Source organism: Phyllobates terribilis, unplaced genomic scaffold, assembly GCF_046119375.1.
Source record: "Phyllobates terribilis strain yellow unplaced genomic scaffold, ASM4611937v1 Scaffold_330__1_contigs__length_2102749, whole genome shotgun sequence".
Taxonomy (NCBI): domain Eukaryota; kingdom Metazoa; phylum Chordata; class Amphibia; order Anura; family Dendrobatidae; genus Phyllobates; species Phyllobates terribilis.
In genome coordinates, this window is record NW_027363090.1 from 1,176,238 (window position 1) to 1,191,330 (window position 15,093).

The window sequence follows — 15,093 nt, forward strand, 5'->3', positions numbered from 1 at the left end:
AAGGGATGTCATCACGCAGAGACTGGTGGTATTCATCCATTGTGCCTTTGCAATAGAATGGCTGGTCACCTACACTCATTATATATAAGATGACGCCGAAGGAAAAGGAGTCTGCCAGATGGTTGTAGCCTTTACTGTCCATTATCTGTGGAAACATGAGATTGGAGAGGAGCTTAATATACCGGGAAGGGGATTTACACACAGAGACTATGAGGACCGGTCTGTGATTAGATATCAGCAGGATACATTGGGATCAGATTATCCCTCAATCCTACTATTGGCATCAATCACACAGAGATGTTCCTTACCTCGGGCGCTATGTAACCCTTAGTGCCAACCTTGTTCTTCACTATGCCATCCTCAAATACATTCATGGCTGCTAAGCCAAAGTCGGAGATTTTGATGTGTCCGGTGTCTTGGAGGAGGATATTATCTGGCTTCAGGTCACTGCAGGGAGAAGGAGCAGATACTGATTGTGAGGACAATTCATGGAAAGAACTTTCTACTATAGATATGTAAGGAGACAACAGAGAGTCACAGGTAACAGATTTATGAAGGTGAAATGATTACCGATGTATGACGCCGCGTTCATGCAGGAACTGGAGTCCGCACACCATCTCTGCCGCAAAGAGTCTGTGGAGTAGAAAGGATGGATCAGTGGTTACATGCACAATGATACAGAGAACATGAGGAGATCACACACGTGTCCTTTTCATGTCATTATTTTCTCCTGTTGTCGTTGTCCATTGCTCTAGGACTACAGTGCGAGGGCAACGGATTATTAATATTCAGTATAAGACATTTACCTTGTTGTCCTTGTGTTAAACAGCATTGAATCTGCCATGTGGTCAAACAGGTCTCCTCCGGCCATATAGTCCATGGCTATCACATACTCCAATGGTGATTCCATAAACGCCCGCATAGTCATTAGGTAGGGGCATCCGGCAGCCATTCTCAGGACTTCTAGCTCTGTAGAGAATATGTCCTCTCTACAATAACTTCTGTCCATGATTTTAATGGCCTGAAGTCCTTCATTGACCAGATCTAATGCCAAGATGACCTGGAGAAAAATCACAACAGATCAGACCAAACTCCCATCTATTAGTGTGTAGTAGTTCACTAGTTTATCTCATATATCATTACATATGAGAATCCTGTAATGAATATGTACAACCCTCCTGTGCATCTGGTGCAGGATACATTGATGAACATGGTGGAGGATAAATTCACACTTACATTTCCGAAGCCTCCCTTTCCAAGAACTTTCTGGAAGTCAAGGCTGTCAAAGTCAATAGTATTATTAGTGTTGACCACTTCTCTCAGGGGTGAAATACAGATTCTAGCATCACCGGGGTCTTCTGCTGGCATGTCTGCTATGTCAGGGGGTATCATAAGGCCTCCATCTGCTGAGAAAATACAAGATTTATTAAACCCTTTGCGAACACATAATGGAAATGTTTGTCATGTTGTGCATAAAATGTATGAAGCGGGCTCATTAGCTGAGCATGCACCATATCAGGCAGATGCTGGCTGTATTACATAGCTGACACTTGCCTATAACTGCAGCGACTGGAGCACACTCCAATTACTGTAGTTTAACCATTTCAATGCTGACAGTGATATTTAAATGAAGCTATTGCCGATTTGAGTGCACCAGCACCTATTAACCCCCCAGGACACTATTGCAGGGGGTCAATTGTTTAAAATGACTACCTGGGCCTACTGCTGAAAGCCCCAGTCTGTCACTTTTGGCCTAGTGTTAAGACCAGCCTGGCTTAATTTCATACGAGAATGTCAATTTATCTATATACAGTTCTACCACAGTATATAGTACAAGCGATCAGAAAATCACAGGTTTAAGTCCCCCAAGGAAACTAAAAAGTGAAGTAAATAAAAAAAAATAGTTTAAAAAAGAGGGAAAATGTAAAAAATATTTGAATCACCAAATTGACATAATTATAATCATATTTATAAGCACATCTTGTATCCGCATAAGTCCGATTTTGCAAAAATATAAAATTAAATATTGCAAACAGTGAACACTAACATGATAAAAAAATGAAACATTAGAATTGCATTTTTGGGGGGCGCTGTATCCACCTAAAAAATTGCAATAAAAAGATATCACAATGTCCTGTCTACCCAGGAAAGGTATCAATAAAAGCTACAGTTCACCACGCAAAAAATCATCAAGCCCTCACACATCTCCATCCAGCGATCACAATCACACAGTTCCAATGTCTCAGAACATGGCCACACAAAGCATTTGTTTAAATAAAATTCTTAAGTATTTTTTAGAAACCCCTATGCAAGTTCAGCAGTATCATAGCTGTAACTGACATGGAGAATCATTTTGTCAGGTCATTTTTACCACTCAATGAACATCTAGAAAAAAACAATGTTGGAATCACTTTTTTTCCACAATTTTACCACAGATTAAATCTTTTTCCCCGTGTTCCAGAACATTGAATGGTAAAATAAATAATGTTCAAAACTACAGCTCGGCCACTGAAAAAACAAGTCCACATACAGCTACATTGCCAGAAAAATTAATAAATAAATAGTTATGGGTTTTCAAAGGAGGGAGAGAAAAAAAAAGGTTGCCTGGTCAATAAGGGGTTAACAAATGTAGCTCCAGAGAAAATATTATAATTTTAAATGGCATTATGTAAATGAGCAGGAAATGTCTAATATTTGGGCTCTCATTTATCAAAACTGTCCAATAGCAAAACTGTCCCTGTTGTCCATAGCAACGAATCACAACATAGATTCCATCTCTTAACATTCTATGGAACAATGAAAGCTGCATTGTGATTGGTTGCTATGGGCAACAAGAACAGTTTTTCTGCACTTTTGATAATTGATGCCAGTACATAATATTAGGAGTATAATCCTCCTCACCCCCAGTCTTATTACACTGAGCAGATCCATCTTACCTGGTCCATCTGTATCCAGTGATGTGTTTGGTGGAGAAACGCTCAGCTGTTTGTTCTCTGGGATGGAGATGTTTTCAGCTGATGACCTCGACCTCCGCAATGCACCATTCCCATTTATAATGGGTTTAGCATAGATGAGACGTCTTCTACATTGGACAACCCAGTCTCTGCTGTTCTTGATCCTCTTCTGGGCTGCCACTCTTTGTAGTTTCGGTGTCTCCAGACTTTCAGATCTGGAGGATGTCACTTGTCTTGGTGTCTCTTGGAGAACCTCTTCCAGCTCTAACTCTGCGCTGATGTTTCTCCTCTTATTGAGGATGACATCTTTGTTCCTCCTCCGTATTTCAGGGACCAGATCTCCGAGTTTTTTCAAGGCGATAAGTATGGCCCTCTGAAGCTCAGCGGAGGCAGCAGAGTGAGACTCCATGAGGGTCTCCATTTTCCTTCTCTCTGTAAGGATCTCATGTCTTTTGGTCTTTCTCATTTTGTCCAGAGTTTGACGTTTGGACGCCATTTCTGAGGCGTCAGTGTCCACGTGCGGTAGTATAAAGCCTTTTCGCCCAATAGCGAACAATGGTACCTGCTCTTCATTTAATCCTCTCCTCTCACTGAGAACCCGATCTCTATGGGCTCTTCTTCTCTCTTTATCCATTTTATAATCAATTTTTGCTTCGTTCGTGACGAAAAACAAAAGGGGCTGCCTCACCCTTGGGAGTCTGTAAGGCAGTGATTTCCCTTAGGCCGGAACACTGGGATATAGAATGCGGTGATGTCATCACATCACTTGTGACATCATTTTCATTCTGATCTCACCTCACAATGAGATAGATGGATAGATAGATAGATAGATAGATAGATAAGAAATAAGATAAAAAACAGCACAAGCAAAAAGTTTAGGTGAAAAGCCCCCTGTTATATACCAGTCCTCTTATATAATCCAAAAATATGGAGGCAGCACACAGATGAAGTAGAAAAATATATATTATGTAATAGCCCATGTAGCTTCAGAAAGGTGCACAATACTGGACCGAAACGTCGCCACATGGGCTATTAAATAATAAAAAAAAAAATTTCTTCAACTGTGTGCTGCCTCCATATTTTTGGATTAGATAGATAGATATCAAATTTGGAGGATGCTGAACCAAACTTTTGCTTATAAATAAATAAATATATATATATATGCACTGTGTGCTCAATTTGCATTTTTGATTATTCATTTTAATATTGAACAACTCCAGTGCAGTCGGTCAATTTAAAACGTTAATAAACCTGAACCCTGAATATTTAGGAAAATAAAAGTGAGGTTTTGTCTTTCTTATGAGAATATCTATGTGTGCAGAATTATTATTGTTTTTTTTAAACTCGTTTCTTGAAGAATTCTTTATAATAAATGTTACAAACATACAGCAATAAGATAGAAATCTGAATCCTGTTATAAACATCAGTAAATATCCATTTTAAAACAATGTTGCAGGTATTGTATCACACGTTTAACAATAGGTAACTGCAATACAGTAAAATATTTAATATATGTAATCGTCTTATCCTGTCTGTCTGTCCAGGAAATCCCGCGTCGCTGATTGGGCCAATCAGCGACGCGGGATTTCAGAAAAAGATGGCGGCCGTTAGCGGCTCATCTGCCGGACGGAAGTCAGCGGCGATGCAGCCGGGAGATGAGCGGCGCTAGCTGCTCATCTCCCCGCTGCTGGCAGCACAAGTACCCCGACGGGCGGCGCCGCTGACCTCCATGCGGCTACTGTCGGGAGATCAGCGGCTTGGGCCGCTGATCTCCCGACGGCAAGTGTGAAGGGAGGGACGGCGACGCTGCCCGGTCCTCAGTAATACGGTTCGCTGATTTAAACACCGCTCTGCTGATTGGTCGCGGCCGCTACCAATCAGCGAGATTGGCGCCAAATTTAAACAACGCTCTGCTGATTGGTCGCGGCCGCCAGCAGCGAACAATCAGGGAGATTGGCGCCAAATTTAAACACCGCTCTGCTGATTGGTCGCAGTCGCCACCAATCAGCATTATTAGCGCCAAATCTAAACCCCGCTCTGCTGATTGGTCGCGACCGCTGGCCGCGACCAGTCAGCGATATTGCCGCCAAATTTAAACACCGTTTTGCTGATTGGTCTCGGTCGCGACTAATCAGCGATTTTAGCGCCAAATTTAAACAAGCTCTCCGGTCCTCACTAACACAGTTCGCTGAATGGTCGCGGCCGCCACCCGCAACCAATCACCGATATTGCCGCCAAATTTAAACACCGTTTTGCTGATTGGTCGCGGTTGCCGGCCGCGACCAATCAGCGATTTTGGCGCCAAATTTAAACAACGCTCTGCTGGATGCACCCGGTCGGCCGCGTACATATTGTAGAATACCCGATGCGTTAGAATCGGGCCACCATCTAGTATTAATATATAGGACATTGAAGTATCGGAATTATGTGAATATTACAGAGATCAAAGTATTTATTATTCAAGACAGGAGGACAGTCTTCTTGATCCATTTTATATCAGGAATCTCATCATCCCATGTATTTAGGAACCTGGAGCACATCGGGCTGCTACATATTTTTTAATTTCTTTGATTATTATTATTTATTCTTTCTGAATAACCTATTATTTTTTATTCCTTATGGTTCATTTTTCATTATTTTTCTTTATTTTTCATCTTTTATCTTTATTTTTCCCCTTTTTTCATCTTTATTTTTTATTTTATTTTATTTTTTATTAATTTTATTTTTTCCTTTATTTTTTTTCATTTTCATTTTTATTTTATTTTTCTTTCCTCTTATTCAGTCTTTTCCTATGTTTTTTTCCCTTCCTCTACACTTTTTATCTGCTCCTAGCATGGTTTCATTTTCCACCTCTTTCTCTCTTCTGTTTTTTTATGACAATAAAACTACCCCTCCTGCTTTCCCACCCATTCCTCATGTTCTGCTCCATCCGTTAGTGGCCTGACATACAGTACAGACCAAAAGTTTGGACACACCTTCTCATTTAAAGATTTTTCTGTATTTTCATGACTATGAAAATTGTACATTCACACTGAAGGCATCAAAACTTTGAATTAACACATGTGGAATTATATACTTAACAAAAAAGTGTGAAACAACTGAAAATATGTCTTATATTCTAGGTTCTTCAAAGTAGCCACCTTTTGCTTTGATGACTGCTTTGCACACTCTTGGCATTCTCTTGATGAGCTTCAAGAGGTAGTCACCAGAAATGGTTTTCACTTCACAGGTGTGCCCTGTCAGGTTTAATAAGTGGGATTTCTTGCCTTTTAAATGGCGTTGGGACCATCAGTTGTGTTGTGCAGAAGTCTGGTGGATACACAGCTGATAGTCCTACTGAATAGACTGTTAGAATTTGTTTTATGGCAAGAAAAAAGCAGCTAAGCAAAGAAAAACGAGTGGCCATCATTGCTTTAAGAAATGAAGGTCAGTCAGTGCGAAAAATTGGGAAAACTTTGAAAGTGTCCCCAAGTGCAGTTGCAAAAACCATCAAACACTACAAAGAAACTGGCTCACATGAGGACCGCCCCAGGAAAGGAAGACCAAGAGTCACCTCTGCTTCTGAGGATAAGTTTATCCGAGTCACCAGCCTCAGAAATCGCAGGTTAACAGCAGCTCAGATTAGAGACCAGGTCAATGCCACACAGAGTTCTAGCAGCAGACACATCTCTTCAACAACTGTTAAGAGGAGACTTTGTGCAGCAGGCCTTCATGGTAAAATAGCTGCTAGGAAACCACTGCTAAGGACAGGCAACAAGCAGAAGAGACTTGTTTGGGCTAAAGAAAACAAGGAACGGACATTAGACCAGTGGAAATCTGTGCTTTGGTCTGATGAGTCCAAATTTGAGATCTTTGGTTCCAACCACCGCGTCTTTGTGCGACGCAGAAAAGGTGAACGGATGGACTCTACATGCCTGGTTCCCACCGTGAAGCATGAAGGAGGAGGTGTGATGGTGTGGGGGTGCTTTGCTGGTGACACTGTTGGGGATTTATTCCAAATTGAAGGCATACTGAACCAGCATGGCTACCACAGCATCTTGCAATGGCATGCTATTCTATCCGGTTTGCGCTTAGTTGGACAATCATTTATTTTTCAACAGGACAATGACCCCAAACACACCTCCAGGCTGTGTAAGGGCTATTTGACCAAGAAGGAGAGTGAAGGGGTGCTACGCCAGATGACCTGGCCTCCACAGTCACCAGACCTGAACCCAATCGAGATGGTTTGGGGTGAGCTGGACCGCAGAGTGAAGGCAAAAGGGCCAACAAGTGCTAAGCATCTCTGGGAACTCCTTCAAGATTGTTCTAAGACCATTTCCGGTGACTACCTCTTGAAGCTCATCAAGAGAATGCCAAGAATGTGCAAAGCAGTCATCAAAGCAAAAGGTGGCTACTTTGAAGAACCTAGAATATAAGACATATTTTCAGTGGTTTCACACTGTTTTGTTAAGTATATAATTCCACATGTGTTAATTCATAGTTTTGATGCCTTCAGTGTGAATGTAAAATACAGAAAAATCTTTCAATGAGAAGGTGTGTCCAAACTTTTGGTCTGTACTGTATATGATAAGGTTCCGCTTTGTATCTTATTTTACAGTTTGGGATAAATTAGTTCTAGATCAGGACTCTCCAGTGGACTTTGGACTTGGGGCTTCTTTGTGACCACCATTCAATCCCCCCACCTTCTATGTACCATCTGTTTCATTTTTTATAGTCCCATGTTAAGTATTGCTTATTTCTATTTTGCGTTGTACCCTGCATATTTATTTCCCCATAGAGACATAGTATCTTCTACACTATATATATTTTGGAGTTAGGGACCTGCCTACCTCCAACCCTGGTCTTCATGTATATTGTTTGGTGGCTCTTACAAACTGCAATACATATATATTTTTCACCATTGCTCATAGACTTGGTGTCTGTATCTGCCAGATCTTATGGTCCTCACTTAAGCATTACGTCATATCTATCTTTATAGTTTCATGTTCTGTATTATATTTCTCATGTTAAGTCTTTTGTTTTTTTATTTGTTGTGTGGCGCCCCTGAGGGTTCAGTCGCCACAGGGGTACTGCACGTCAGATAGAGATGTGGTATCTCCTCTCCCAGGTAAGGATGGAGCATCACTCAGAACCCCACTTCGCACTCAACACTACACCACTCCTGTCCTGTAGGGGGCCTAAATGCACCAGGGTGCTGCCCTGGCCCGGGATAGAGGAGATGGGGGGTAACCAAAGATAGGGGGAACCAAGTAGTGGGTGAGGGTGGAGGAAACACTTACAGGAAGCACTTATAGAACCATATATAATAAATGGCCATCTTTAGTTCAAGGTCTTTTGATTGTGGTCTTCTGTCAGGGTCCAGCAAGAGTCTGCAGCTGGCTGAAGATTCACGGTCCTCGTTCTCTGGCCTTGAGACGAGGAGCGGGTCAGGGTTAACCAGTTTCTCTGCCCGGTCAGGGTCCTGTTCTAAGAAGGCCTTGGAGGGGAGCAGAGGAGATAGGCTCCACAGGCAAAAGGATCCCAGGGGAATACGGACGGAGCGGAGTCGCCACCTGTATTCTTCACTCTGGCTTAGCCAGAGGGATTCCTTCTGCAAGAGGGGTGACCGGCTCCCGATATCTGACTGTGTACTTCACGTCACTGTTGGAAAAGCCCGGCGGCTTAGTGGATCCCAGGGAGGAACACAAGCGGGAGGAGAGAAAAAGGAGAGGAACACACCAGCGGGGTCTTGACAGGTGCCCTTGATCTACCTGGGAAGTGCTGAACCCCCTACCCGGTGGCCGCAGTACGCCGTGTGTAGCAGAGAGAAGCTTTGCGGCTGAAAGTACATCTAAAGTGAGTAAAGACCAGGATGACTTCATCCACCGCCTCCGCTTGTTTATTCCTGCGCGGCACTGCACCCACCATACCTCCACACAGATCGTTCATTGATCACTGCCCTGAGGCCTACTCCGCCTGTGGGGAGTAGTACCAAACCGAGCTGCCATAACATCAGCCTCAGAGGACTGTTGCAGCGCTCGTGGCCTTCACCAGAAACCACAGGTGGCGAAGTCAAACAACCACTCATCCAATTGCCCATATTTTTCATGTGACAGCCCTGGGCACGGAACGGGCCAAGGCCACGACTGCATCCCCGCGACATCTGCAAGGCCCGGCTCCGAGTATCCCCCATAGCCCAGGGAGGGCGATTCAGTTGCCTCTACAGTATATGTTTGACAAAGGTCTTTGATGATGGAAACGTTACATGTAATACACACTGTCCATATGGACCACTGCAATAAAAGATTCACGTTTTTCACTCTACTCACCTCAGAGTGACGGATTCTTTCTACTATTTGATTGATACGGATTGGGATCCTATCCGGGGACCTACAATTACCAGGAGTGCTGTATTTTATTGCTACTACTTAATAACATCACTGTTTTATCTGCGGCAGATCTAGTGGTTCTCTGAATGCTGAGCTCTGTATATCCCCGCCCACACCACTGATTGGCAGCTTCCTGTGTACACTGTGCATAGGCAGAAAGCTGCCAATCAGTGGTGGGGGCTATGTTGGATTACCTGGCAACAGGTTTACTAGTCATCTAATGATAATTTCCTGCTGATACTATTGTAAAAAACTGGCAAGTCCTTCGGTCGACAAAATGGACCAAGGAAATAGAGGTAGAAACCACTGTAGCACATTCTATTATTATTATGATGATGATTCAAACGTGAATAACTGCATTTATAATTCTGCTGGTAAGTTTTGGAAACAATCAGAAAGCTGGATGGATTGATGGCTCCCAATCAGATGAGCTCTTGTAACGCAGAAAGGTATTTTGTTATTCCTATATCAGATGAATGTACAGAGGCTGATGACATCTCATTAATGCAAATGATCAGAGTAAGCTCCGCACAGACACTGAAGTGGCAGGGAATGCTGGGGGATTTCAGCTTTACAGAAAGACTTCAGCTTTATCTACTGTCATGTAAAGCCCTTTCCTCATTAACCTGAACACATGAGTGAACAGAGTCACAGCCTCCAGTATCCCTGAGTGCAATTTTTCTAGTCTGATTTTCTAGTCTGTTTTGCTTCAATTTCCTATAAAATGAAGGTCCTCTATGATCCTAACCCTATAAAAACAGCCCCAATAAGGTCATAGGATTAGACCACATCCATTTTGCTGGGATATCCCAGAGTGAATACTCATTGTTGGTCTGATGTATTGACCAAGCTCTCAATATGGCTAATTTATCCTTCACCCCTGGTGAGCGGGTTCTTCAGACCTGGGTGGTGTCAAGGTGATTTGGAGATCTACGCAGGGTGATGTGGATCCAAGGAGGCGTTTCAACCTATGGGTTTATCCTCTGCTTAGCCAACGGGTCTCTAAAGGCCACTTCTTACTGGCTGTATGGGGAGCTACAGCGCAACCCTGACAAATTGTTCTCATTTTGCCGCATGCACCTTGTAACCATTGATCGCCTGTTGGAGGAGCTTCATCCTGGCCTTTAGTTCCTAAACACAACAATTAGGCGCTGTATTTCGGCAGAGGAACATCTTTTTATCGCCCTCAGGTGAGTTTAAACTGTGCCATTTGATTTGATTCTAGTGGTGCTTAATTTATAAGGAGGTGCTGCCGCCCTTCCTTTGCGGAGTGCTATGGCTCCTCACAAGCTTGCCTCTGTCTTTTGGTAAAACGTTCCTGTAAGCAAACCAAGAGATTTGTGCACAATCAGCTCTGCTAGGCCACATAAATGGAGCCAGTATGGTGGGCCTTCATCTAATTTTATATATGATGGGTTCTGGCGTCCATGTCACTTGTAGATACATAAAAGTGTTTTTTACATTTTAATAGCTTGTGCAAATACAGAATGATTTGACTCACATTATGAGATGTCCTTCCCCTCCTATTAATTATATACTGTGGTTACCAGGCTCCATATAATTGCCATCAGTCCACATAACAATTGTTCCACTAAACCACCCAAAAAGCAATATAATGTTCAAGCACCTTGTGATTTATAGTTGATGCCAGTGTGGCCCTAAACAGTGGTCTGATCGGAGTCAGTTGGGCCCCGGTGCAAGATTTGGATGGCCCACCATCCTGATTTTTTATATACGTGTATATATATATATATATATATATATATATATATATATATATATATATATACAGTATATACTGTACATATATATACAGTATAGTGAAAAGGCAACGTTTCGTTCCAAGTGTGGAACTTTCTCAAGCAGTGCAATGGTATACATTGATATATTAAATAGGTGCAGCAATGATATCAATAAATAAACATTCCAGCACATCATAAAAATTACATATATAAAGTGCTTACATAAGATCCTTCCATTTTTGTCCCAATTCCACAAAATGCTTTCACATAGGTAAATCTAATTTCTTTTTCCTAATTGTATATCGATGGTGATTTATTCTAGTTTTAAAATCCCAAGTTGTTTTCCCCACATATAACAATTTACATGGGCATTGTAAAACATAGATAACATATTCTGTATCACATGCCATATAGAACTTAGTATTAAATATTGTTTGAGACATGGGATTGTTGGAAATTCTCACCCTTTAACATATACATGTTACACGCACGCCGCTAGGTTCAGGTAGGGGCGAAACAGGTTACATCCTGGGGGGAACAGTTACTCAGGGAGACCATAGACCGTGTGCTGCAGCTTCTCTCAGGCACACAGGGGTATTGACCCTCAGGCACAGACACGTAGGTTCTTTCACTTGGTGACCAGACACACTTGACAAGAGTCCTTATAAACGGTAGAACAGTAGCTTTTAATAAGAAACCGCACAGCCAGTGCAAGTTAAGTCTTATGAGCAACAGACTCCAGTAACAAACAATACAGTTTCCTTAGCAGCACAGCAGTGCACAGTCTTCCCAGTAGTACAGAACAGCACAGTTCTAATGCAAAGGCACATTAATGAACACAGCATTCTTTACAGCAGAGGGAGATGAAGGAGGGGGGATGGGTTTGCTGAGGGAGATGATCCCTGTGACACCATTTCTTACAGTCCTTATCTGTCTGCCTGACAATACTCTGCACTGTTAGTTCAGGAACTCTCCCTGACCTGTGCTTAGCTTCACTCCTGACTTGAATCCTTTTCACTTGCAGTGGTGCTTCTGTGAGATACAGAACACACACACCACCTTTCTCTTTGGCTCCAGCCAGACAGTACACAACTTCCCCACAATCCCCCTGGGGCCCTGCTAAAACACTCCCCTTCTCCTGTGACTGTGTTAAACCCTCTAGTTGCTGGATGCTTCTGGAGCACAACACTTCCTGTCTCATGTACCTGTGTTACTTCTAATAGTTGCTGAATGCTTTTAAAGCAACAGCCCTACTTATGCATGCCACACATTTCCCTCCTTTTTGAATGTCGTCCTCGACATTCGTCTTAATTGATCAATCTAACCAATTCTGAGACAGTGGTGAAAGTTGAATAACTTTATATGCAAATTGGCATTGTGAAATTAGTATAACGTTCATAAACATTGATAACAACCTAATCTTATAACCTTTTTCTTGTAGGATGCCTATAAGAAATAAACAATTAACACAATTAAAACACTCAGCATCTCTTCAGCTGGAGCTTTTCGTACGTCTTCAACCAGCTCTCTCTCTCTATGCTTTAACAGTTCTTTGTTTCTACAAAGTCTTTTAAGGAAAATCAAAGCATGAAAACAAGTCTTTCCACCAGGCAACATCTTCAATACTGCCTCACGTTGGTGAATACCACTCAAGTGGGCTTACCTAGTCCACAGGCAGAGATACCTGTTTCCAGTCGACAGTCCTTGGCACTTGACTCGGTTCAGCAAGTGTCTCATACGTCAGCATCATGGGCTTCCTCACTTCTCGCGTCGACATCCTCCTGGTGGGTTGTTCCTCAGAGACCACGGGTTCTTCGGTCACAGAAGTTTCTTCCGCCGCACTCATTTCCCGTGCATCCTCAAATGCTCATGGAGCTGCCTCTGTAAGTTCCTGTACTTCTCCTGAGTCACTTGTTTCCGCACAGTCTGGTAATTTTGCTCCTCCTGAGTCTCTATCGGTCTCTTCAGGAGCCAGTGTTCGATCATCAGATCTGAATTGGACTTCATCTTTACTCTTTGGTACGAACTCTGGAGCCTCAGGGTTTAGTTAACTCTCCTGAGGATGGTACAGCCCTCTCCTTGCTGGTCCGAGAGATACAATGGTGTGTTCTTCTCCATCGGAACTTTCAAGGTCACTATTCACCTCCGGAGCTTCAGTCTGTGGTGGTCTTTTAGTCAATCTCGGACGATGTCAGTCTACTTCTGGGAAGTCTTGTTGTGGTGGGAGATAGTCACAGGGTAGTAGTAAATTCCGATGGACTATTCTGGTTTTCTTGTCTCACATTTCCAATCGGATTTCATACACTGGGCTGTCATCAGCTTTTCTTCTTACGACCACATACACCTCGTCTTCCCAGTACGAACGTTTTCCTGGACCGCCTTTCTCACGTACTTTCTTGACTAGCACCTGGCTTCCTGGTGCCAATTCTGCTCCATAACATTTTCAATCATAGTACTCATTACTCTTGCTCAGTCCTTGCGTAACTACTTTGGGCGCTATATTGTATGCCCCTGCCATCCGTTCCTTCCATTTCCGAACGTACTCCTGATACAATCTGTAAGTCTCTGACACCGGAGTATGGAACATGATGTCGATTGGCAGTCTTGGCGACCGTCCATACAATAGGAAAAAGGGTGAGCAACCCGTTGGACTTTGCACAGTTATAGGCATGTACCACTTTTGACAGAGAACTCTTCCAGTCTTTCTTCTCATCAGCAGTTAAAGTGCGCAACATTGACAATAATGTTTGGTTAAAACATTCCACTTGTCCATTACCTTCTGAGTGATAGGGCGTTTTGTGGGATCTCTGAATTCTACAGTACTTTCCGAGCTTGGCAAAGAGCTGGTTCTCAAATTCTCTTTCTTGGCCGTGGCGTAACCTTGTAGTGAACCCAAACCTCACAGCAAAATCATTGAAGATCTTCTCTGCCGCTGTTCGACCCGATGTATTGGTGGTGGCATATGCTTGAGCAAATCGTGTAAAATGGTCCATCACCACCAAGATGTATTAGTAACCACCCTTGCACGTCTCGAGATGTAGAAAGTCTATTGAGACCATCTCAAACGGATATGTAGTTTGGATGTTTCCCATAGGTGCCCGGGTTGATGTGTTGATGTGTTTCAGACACGCACACTCCCTGGTCACGTACCTCTCAATACCTCTCTGTATGTACGGCCAGAAGAAACGTTCATGGATCAAGTTGGTTGTCCTTTCCACTCCCAGGTGTCCCATGTTTTCATGGAGTGCTTTGAAGACCAACCTATGGAATACTCTGGGTAGTACCAACTGCCGTTTTTGTCCTTTATGATCCTTTATGATACAGGATACCGTCTTCAGTGAGGTAGAGCTTCGTCCACTCTTTAATTAAAACAGGTACTGCTGATGACTCATTGGCTCTCTCTCGTTTACTTGGAAACCGATTTTGGTCCACATAAAGTAGTATTCTACCAATTATCTAATCTTCCCGTTGTGCTGCCGTTTTGGTAATTGTTGAATAGACCGGGGGTGATCTTGTGCTCTCGTTTTTATGGTGTTTTCCACCATCAATGGATACCATAATTGTGTGTCTTCCTCCTGATAAGCTTGTACTGCTTGGGTACTGATCTCAATTGCTTCCAGACTGACTTCCTCCGAGCATTCTTGCATGAACTCCTCAGGCTCTAGTGGCATTCTTGACAATCCGTCAGCATCCACATTGCATTTTCTTGGCCTGTACTTGATGCTGAAATTGAAGTCAGCTAGTTCAGCAACCCATTTCTGACCCGTTGCAATCAGTTTGGCTGTAGTAAGGACATAGGTCAAAGGGTTTTTGTCAGTACATACCTCAAACTCTTTCCTCTAGTAGAACTAATCTCTAAATCGTTCTCAGATAGCCCATTTCAATGCCAGGAACTCCAATTTTCTGGAATGTAGATGGTATTTCTTCTCGACATCTGTCAACGTTCTAGAACCGTAACCGATCACTCTCATTTTTCCATCTTGATGCTGATACAGGGCAGCTCCCAGTCCAACTTGAGAAGCGTTACAA